This window comes from Octodon degus, unplaced genomic scaffold (genome assembly GCF_000260255.1).
Source record: "Octodon degus isolate 3935 unplaced genomic scaffold, OctDeg1.0 scaffold00132, whole genome shotgun sequence".
In the NCBI taxonomy this organism is placed as follows: domain Eukaryota; kingdom Metazoa; phylum Chordata; class Mammalia; order Rodentia; family Octodontidae; genus Octodon; species Octodon degus.
In genome coordinates, this window is record NW_004524708.1 from 4,372,608 (window position 1) to 4,379,738 (window position 7,131).

The window sequence follows — 7,131 nt, forward strand, 5'->3', positions numbered from 1 at the left end:
TTTATAGTCTATAGTCAGTATATAATAAGGATGTAAACATCACTCGGTTTTGCCTGAAGTTAATTTTTTTTAGACTTTATTACTGTTTCCTCTCAATGTATCAGAAGTGCTTCACTTTTTTTTTTTAATAGTGTTTTCAACATATTGATCTCATATAATATTTAGGTTGAAATACTTTCTTCAACATGATGGACATTGTTCATAATGTTATTCCAGCGTATGTGATTTATTTTTGTATCGGGAATTGAACTCAGGACCTTGTGCTTGCCAGGCAGGTGCTGTGCTGCTGAGCTATATCCCTGTCACCTAAATTTTGTGCTAATATTTTTTTTTCAGTGTTATGTTAAGATGCCATCCTGAGAACAAGAATTTTCCATTAAAATTTGTGTGTGTGTGTGTATTTTTAAATCCTGCCTTTCTGCAGGTAGAAGTATTTTGTTGTTAACCTTCACCCAGCTCCTTTTACTGTGTGGAAGAAAAAGAGGACTTTGATTGATGTTCAGAAGTCCTTTGGTGACTTGTCATAGTTTATATCATCAGCATTCAAAACTTTTGTCATTTCTGGTCCAAGTCTGTTTTCTAGTTTCCTCTCCTGCCATTGTAACTGCCCTTTTTTTAATCAGACACTTTGTGTAGTTCTCAGAAGGTGACATCTTCCTTTGTGGTTTTACAAGGTTCCTCTGTTGAAAAGTCTTGCCTTCTTAGTAAACAAGTTGCTTTTCATGATCTTACTGTGTTGTCTCCTCTGGTCTAGTTCATAAGTCCCATTGCTCTGTCTTCACCAGTCTAGGAGGATATGTATACATTCTGCACTTAGTGTTTTGCCAATTGGTAGTTAATGATTAGTTTATATATCTGTTTCTGTGAGACTTCTCAGTTTCTTCTAAAGTTCACAGTTCTAGCACTTACTGTTGTGTGTCCTAGGTGTGCAAAACCATTTACTGAATACATTTTTAAGGAATTGCCCCAGCCTTGAATATAGCTTTAAGGTTGGCAAAATATGTTAAACAGCCTTTTTTCAACATCAGAAAACAGAAAAGGTAAGTGTGCAAGCAATTTATAAGTATCCCAAGAATGAAGTAAAAAAAAATGTTGGTTAGAAGTGAAGTCCTAGTTTTGATCCAAAAAACCAGTCCACTTTGTGATGCGGGAATAAAAAGAGCAGGGCTGCCTTGTTCCTAGGACTTTATTTTGAAGTGTGATAATTTGCCCCAGGTCACATGGGCAATTGGATAGTACTGAGATTACAGCTCTTTGTATTTTACCCTTGCCCCCAGTTTCCTGATTTTGGGTCTTAATTGTGTAATTATCTGAGCGGGCATTGTGACAGATCTATGTGTATTGGAAAAGGAGTCTGTTACATTAATGTATGTTGAACTTGAAAGTATTAACAGATCATTTGATCCAAACTTTTTTTTTTTGTCTGAGAAAGGATTTTCCTATGTAGTTCAGGCTGTGTAGTCCAGGTTGGCCTTGAACTCTGAGTGGATCTGCCTACCTCAGCCTCCAGATTGCTGGGATTACATGCATGTGCTAACATGTCCAGCTGATTCAACTTTTAAAAATACTAAAGCCTAAATAGGCAAGTAACATGCTTGAAATTACTTACAGTCATCTCTTAACGTCTTTGACCTCATAAAGGGGTGTGTGTGTGTGTGTGTGTGTGTGTGTGTTCTGCTTCTGACGCTGTAGGCAATAGTGAAGAAGTCTCCAATTTTTCGCAAAAAGCTAAGACTGCTTCACTTTATTCCTTGAATCCTTTGCTGCCACTCCTAGGGATTTGGAGCCCTTGAGTGGCTGTGAAATATGATAATTCATTTGGGAATATGGGAGAAACTGAAACTTCACATTCCATTTGGCTTGATGGTTTTAACAGCTTGCTTAGGGCCCTCTCTTTGAATGTCCCATTACAAGTGGCATCTGATGACCATATGGAGATCCTGTAGATAGTTACGTTTTGATGGTAAAATGAGATTTTAATGTAATAAGGTTACAGCTGGCTAATAGCATGGCTAAAATTACGTGTATGGCTTATCTTTATGTGAGAAAAGCATATCTGATTACTCCTGTGTGATAGATTTTTTTTAAGGGGAAAATGAATTGTGGTTTCATGTCTTTAAAAAGTCAGTGTTGAAAGGTTTAAACTTAGTGTTATGTTTCCGATCAATTTCAAACAAGATAATGGTCAAAGAAATTAAAAAAAAAATCAAAATAAGCCTTTAAGCTTTCTTATTTCTTGCCATATTTATGTACATTATAATTAAAGCGTAAATGTAATATTTAGTATTTGCTCCCATCTTTACTGTGCTTTTTTTTTTTTTTTGCTATAATTTTTGTACCTTGAGCTTATTACCCAGTGTTACAGTGAATTGAGTTACTCATTTCTCAGTAATTGGACACCTAAGTTGCTTAGCATTTAGTAAGTAGTGTAGTTAGTATGTAGCTGTTCATAATTTTTTTTTCCTTTTTTTTAAAAGCTGAAGGCCTAGGAGAGGGATTATAGGTTAGAGATTAGGAACATTTTATCAAAATAGTACCAGATTTTCTTTTGAAAGGTATTGCTTTATGTTGTCACCAGTTGAGTTTAGTTGACCAATTCTGTCACTTTTTTTTTCTTCAAGTTTTTAAGTGTTTATATGACTAAGGCTTGAACCCAGCACCTTTCCACTGAACTGCATCCCCAGCTATTTTTTAATTTTTTATTTTGATACATTTCTTAGTTGCTAAAATGTCCAGGCTGGGCTTGAATTTGGAATCTGCCTGCCTCAGGCTTCATAGTGCTGGAATTACAAGCATGCACCACCCACACCTGGTTTAAAGTTTTTTTGCTAAGAGGACTTGCTATATAACATCACAGCCCATAAAAGAAGAGCAAATGCTATGTTTTTCTTGTTTTCTCCTTTCCAGGGTTTGTTCATCTATAAACACTAAAATCTTTTCACCATTTTTCATTAGCATTTAAGAATAAGTTTTTTTTGAAGGTGATTTGGTTTATTTTATTTATTTTTATATTTTCAGTAGTGAGGGCTTTTTCCATATTATTAAAATCACTTTTTAATTTTTGTAGTTTTCATCTTTTGATTATTAGGTCTGAGGATGAAATTATACTACTATCTGATTAACATAAATTTGATAGTTGAGATAAGCCAGAATTTTCATGAATGCAATATATTGATTAATTGAAGTTTTTGTTGGTTCAGGATTAACCAGAGCTAAATCCTTCTGATTTAGCTTTTATTGTCAGTCATTCTAAAATACATGAAAGTAAAACTTGATTATCTGCTCCTCCTGGGAAGTGATGCATTCTAGGTAGATGAGATAGCCTAAGAAAAGAGTTACCAGATAAACAGTATGTTACTTGGCATGGAGTGTCTTACTCATACTTGATAACAAACTTACATGGTAGAGTCCTTTAGTATCCTTGTTTTGTGGATGAGAAAACAGGGATGTAGAATGATCTGCTGTAGGTAACATAGCTAGTATGCAGTGGGACCAGAGTTCAGACAGCAACTCTGCTTTTATAAGGTACAATTTCAAAAGTATATTGTATTATGTTATTTGGTTTGCTAAGGAGTTTGACTTCCTCTCTTGGGGATTTGAAAGATAGTAGATGTTTTCGGAGCGAGGGGATGATATGTTATCACTTTTGGAGATGTGGCTGATGTGACTGTGGCAGTATATTGAACTGTGTTTCTTTTAGAAAGTGAGTGAAATATCATAGGAGACATGAACTCTAATTTTTTTGGCATAAGTAGAGATCAAGTATATTCTGAAAAGTTGTAAGACTGAGTTACTTATGGGAGAATGGGTAGAGAGTGATGCTGATTTGGGAGACCAGGTTGGGTCAACAAATGGATGTGCGCTCACAGCACTCTATTTATTTCACTGTACTCGCTGTGATGTGTTATACCTAGGGACACAGGTGCCTCCCTCCCCCACTGGATTGTGTGCTTATCAAGGAGTGAATAGAAGGGGACTGAATAAAAGGTGTTAGTAAACATAGAAAGGCTGAACTGGGAAACACGAGTTACCAGAAGCAAAGGCTGGGTGGAGGAAGGATTCTGGGGCATCATCAGGGAGGGCTGTGGAGGGAATTGTTAGCTTGTAGAAAGCCACCTCAGATGCTAAAAAGTTCTGGTTAGTGTGCCTTCATGTGAAGTGCTGTGGCCAGTACTAGACAGAGCTAAGCTGTGTTTCCATTGTTATTGACTCACACTTGAGTCACTCCTCCCGTTTTTCTATTGAGATGCGGTCTCAATATGTAGTCCAGGCTGACCTGAAGCTTGCTATGTAACCCAGGCTAGCTCCGAATTTGTAGTGATCCTCCTGCCTCAACCTTCTGAGTGCAGGGATTATAGACACACACCACCACACCCAGCTTCGGGTCCCTTTCTTAAGAATGTTCTTATAGTTTCTTGCCTGTTTTGTCTCCTGCTGCTTTTGGTTTCGAATGTCTGCTTGCTGCAGGTGCCCATGCTGGGGTATGAGTCAGCCTACCGAGATGAACCAGTCAGAGCATTCCTTTCTTTTTGAGTGACTGTCCAATCAGAGAATGGAATGTGTGATCTCTATTTTTTAGCTTTTCTCTACTGAGTTACTGTTCTTGAATGTCTCACACTCACTTGTTTGCCTTTAGAGACTTCTGGTTAGTTAAATTGAGGTTTGGAGCCATTGGGGGAAACCAGAAGATTCTTAAATACTAGCTTCATGAGAGCTAGCTCCTGTTTATCTTTACATGTTAACCATTAGCTTAAATAGAATTTGGTTGGATCATTGGGAAGTGTTGGTCTTAAAATGTAACAGATCTTTCCGTATAATTAAGAATCTGTCCTTTTTCTGTGATTCTATAAAAAGTATGGAGACTTGTTTTAAATTTCGTTGTCAATTTCAAACTTACTTTATATGTCTATTTTTTAGTCACTTAGAAAAGGAGTTTGTCCTTGACTTTTTTTCTGCCCTTGATTTTTTTTTTCTTTTTTCTGCTGCCATTTATTTGCTTCAAGTCAGCCTAACCCTCTCTTCTGCTTTCTGCATCCCAGTTTTCTTTTGCCCATTTTCTGTATTTGGTAAGTACATTATAAAAGGAAGAAGAGAAAGAGAGAAAAAGCATGACTTCTCCCTTCCCTTCTTTTCTGTTTGCAGCCCTTGTCCCCCTGCTCCCAGCTGTTCAGTTTGACGTGGACTCCAGTCCCACATGTGTTCTGAGCAATGGGAGGTACAAGACATGGCTTTTTGGCTGAGAAATGCTTGGCATCTCAGTGTTTTGGTCCATATGAAAAGTCTGGATAACACTTTGTATTTTAGCAGATGCTTTCTGTTTTCCACCACTTTTCTTTAAAATAAAAAAAAAAAATCAGTCCTGATGCCTACTTCTTTCTACTAAAATACCAAGATCTTTGATGACTGAGCCACTAGTATATACACTAGGGACAACAGAGGGGCAGACACCAGAAGCTTCTTTGAATTGTTGTCATCATATTAATGATATTTGGTTGCAGCTTGAGTGCTTTGAGGAAATTTGAGAGCTTTCTCTGACCATTATGTCTTGGCAGCCAGCATTAGGCTTGGGAATTAAAATTTTCTCAGCAGACTGTAACTTAGAAAAGCAGGAACTATTCATAACAGCTTTTAAGTGTGTGAATGCATTTGGTGGTCTATGGTCAGAGTTAGTAGGTCGGTTTACAGGAAACAGCCAGGTGGTATTTCTTTTCAGTGGGTAGGGAGGCAATAGCAATCCTTTCTTTTCCTTATTCTCTTTGCCCATCCTTTTCCTTAGGGTATGTCCTTGTCAACTCTTGTTTGTTCCTGGCCTCAACTAGAGTTGTAGACTTGGCTGTCATTGTGGCTGGTCTTTCAGTCATTCTTTGTCCAGGACTTTAGAATGTCTACACTGAAAATTTCCTCAGTCTTGACTTTGAGACTGAATCCTAAGTCTGAGTTTTCCTTATCCATCCATCCATCCATCCATCCATCCATCCAGGATGAAAGAACACTTGCTAAGAATAGTGCAATGAACAAAGCAATTATCTGCCTTTATAGAGCTTACATTTGAATGAAAAGATGCAGAAAGAGAACAAGTATATATGTAGTGCCTTACTATTACAGCAGTATGTAGAAAATGGCATGAGTTAGAACATGAAAGGAGCATCCTGCTGTTTTATACAGGATGGTTAGGGAACTGTAAAGAGTACTAGTTTGTGGGCAGAAATCTTGAAGTATGATTACAATTTGTGCAGATATTAGGGGCAGGACGTTTAAAGAGGACAAAGCAGAAGTGCACAGATCCTGTGCTGAAACATGCTTGGTCTGTGGAAGTTGTGGCAAGTACATGTCAGTGGAGGCACCAGGGGAATGACTGGTAGATAAGGTCTGAATGGTGGTCGTACATGACCGGGAAAACCATGGAAGCTTGGTTTTTATTCTGAGCATGGCAAGCACCTGGGGAGTTTTGACTTATTTTATTTGATTTCATTTACTTATTTATTTTTTTGGCAGAACCAGGGATTGAACTCAGGCCCTTGCGCTTGCCAGGGAAGCACTTCATCCACTGAGCCATCTCCCCGGCCCTTTTGACTTCTTTTAAATGGTCCTCTGTGCTGCTATCTAGAGAATGTTGGGGTGAGCTATCATGAGATTATTTAGCAGGTTGCACCTGAGTGGGTGATCATACTGATCTTAGGCAGGAGTTGAGAGGAGCAGTCATATTCTTTATACATTTTGAAGGCAGAGCCAACAATTTGATAATGGATTGATGTGGCCTGTGGGTTTTGGCTTAAAAAAACTGGATGAATCAAGTTGACATTTACTGAGATGAATAAGACTGCAAGACTGCAGAAGAAGCAGGTTTTGGGGGGGGGCAATCCTGAGTTTAATTATGGACATGCTCAGCAGTTTAAGTGGAGATATTCTGTAGACAGCAAGGTATACATGATGCTGCCATTCAGGGAAGGGGTCTGGGCTGGACATACAAATTTCCAGCCATTGGCAGATAGCAAATAGAGAACAGATTGAGATAGATTGAGATAGCTTAGAGTTCTGAGGAAAGCTGGGAAGGCCAAAGACTTTTCCTCAGGTTCTGTAAGAGAGAAAGAGAGAGAGAGAGAGAGAGAGAGAGAGAGAGAGAGAGAGAGA